We start from the raw sequence: 2,485 nt of genomic DNA, 5'->3' as shown, positions 1-2,485 counted from the left end.
CAGTGAATGTTCCTTTATATATTCTAAGTTATTTATTGAGATTTCAATTTACTTTTAATGTAATTTTATCATGAGTAAGTCTTCCGTTGAGTAGTAAGTCAGGCCAAGGGTTTGCTTGGGGCCAGCAATGGTTCTCAAGTGCCAGTCCCACCCAGGATTTAGGCCCGGGGCGTGACAAAATGACTTGAATGAATTCTCTTTAATTCATTTTTTTGGAACTCAAGGCGCTATATCTAGTGACCTGACATTAATACTTAAGAAATTGTAAATTTCTTGGTAAAATCATACTCACCACGAAGAATGGTTTGAGTCTTAGTTCAATAATTTTTTGGGGTGTTACACTAGGTTTCCTTTATGTCCACAATTCGAAAGAGGTGTTTGGAACTGCCTTACTAGGAATCCTGTTTCAATAAACATACAATGGTTTTAAAGGCATACATCCACAATGATTTGGGTAATGAGGAATTACTCATCATACTCTTAATCATATCCATAAGTGTTCGATTACATCTTTCTGCAACACCATTTTGTTGAGATGTTCCTGGCATAGTATATTGCTCATATATGCCATGTTCTTGTCAAGCTTGGAAGCAATTCTAGTATTTCTGGTATGGGACAAAGGCACTATCAGATTGCAAGGTGAATAGACATTTTTTTCAAAGTTGATGGAGTTTTTTATGTTCTTGAATTAAAGAACAATCTTCTTAGTATGGGGCAGATGCAAGAAAGAAACTACAAAATTGTTATCCTAAAGGGTTACTACACAATACAACATCCACAGAAGGGAACAATTCTTGAAGTTAAAATGACAGCCAATCGATTGTTTCCTTTACACAGTAATGACCAAGCATGCTTGACAAGAAAAATGGTGGACTCTACATGGTTATGACATATGCGCTATGAACACCTCAATTTTAATGGTTTGAGAATCCTTCAACAAGGGAATATGGTTGGTGGTCATCCCCTAATCCATGTTACTACCAAAGTTTTTCCAAAATTGTGTTGTTGGTAAACAACATGGTGAATCCTTTCTGATAGGAAAAGCATGGAGGTCTAAGGAATTGTTGCAATTAACTCACTTAGACCTTTGTGGTCCAATCAATCCAGCCTCAAACACCAAGAAAAGGTGTTTTATATCTTTTACTGATGACTATAGCAGAAAGACGTGGATTCAGTTTTGCAACACAAGAATGAGGCTTTTAGCGCATTCAAGCAATTCAAGGTCTTTGTTGAAAAGGAATTGGGGAAGAAAATCAAAATTCTTCGAATTGATCGTAGTAGTGAGTTCAATTCCAATGAGTTCACAAGCTTTTGCTCTATGAATGGAATTCAGAGGCAACTAATAGCAGCTTATACACCATAACAAAATGGTGTATCTGAGAGGAAGAATCGTACCATTTTGAACATGGTAAGATGCATGTTGGCAACTCGGAGCATCCCAAAAAGTTTTTGGCTAAAGGCAATTAATTAGAGTGTTCATGTATTGAATAGGTGTCCTACTTTTGCTGTGAAAAATATGACACCAGAAGAAGCTTGGTTCTCTCAAAAAACAAATGTTGATCGTTTTAGGATCTTTGGATGTATAGCATATGCCCATATTCCTGATAAAAGGCAAAGGAAACTCAACGACAAAGGAATCCCATGTATTTTCCTTGGAGTGAACGAAAAGTCAAAGGCTTACAGATTGTATAATATTACCACATACGAAGAAGATAATTGTAAGTCGTGACGTCATTTTAGATAAAGTTGAATCATAGGATTGGAATAGTGCAGAAAGACAACCAACCTCAATACATGTTGAAGGGGAGGAATTAGAACCAATTATTGAAGGGCCAAATCAGCAAGATAGATCAAATGTGCAGCAACATTTATCTAATGATGTGATAACCGACCAAGATGCAAGGACCTCTAGTGAAGAACAATCATCAAGAATGACAACTGATTGAAATCAACGTCAAATAAGGAGACCACATTGGATGATGATTATGTAAGTGGAGATGAACTATTTGATGATGATAATAGTGTCAATCTTATTTTATTTGCAGATTGTAGTCCCATTGGATACGAAGATGCAAAAAATGACTTACAATGACATAAAGCTATGGATGTAGAAATTGAATCAATCGAAAGGAATGATGCTTCGGAGCTGACTGATCTTCCACAGGGCGAGAAGACCATTGGTGAAATGACCCAAAAGGTTCTTAAAAATGTGCTTCGGAAGTTACTGGAAACTTGTTTAGCTATATCAAAAAAATTCATTTCGTTTTTCGAAAATGCGACTTCATATTATTGTTTAGGGGGTCAAATTGAGTGGGAAATGGGTCTAACCCAAATTTTAGAGCAACCGTATCAAAATCCGAAATTTCCAAGTGAAGCCTTTTTCGAGGGTCTACTTTGGAGGGTCATATTTCCTAGCACACAAATAATTGGGTGGCCCATAACGTATCCATGGAAAGCCCTTTGAGTTAGCTACCTAACGCACTTC

Source organism: Solanum stenotomum, unplaced genomic scaffold, assembly GCF_019186545.1.
Source record: "Solanum stenotomum isolate F172 unplaced genomic scaffold, ASM1918654v1 scaffold20321, whole genome shotgun sequence".
In the NCBI taxonomy this organism is placed as follows: Eukaryota; Viridiplantae; Streptophyta; class Magnoliopsida; order Solanales; family Solanaceae; genus Solanum; species Solanum stenotomum.
The sequence above is the reverse complement of the archived record's forward strand: the minus strand, read 5'-3'. Positions refer to the sequence as shown.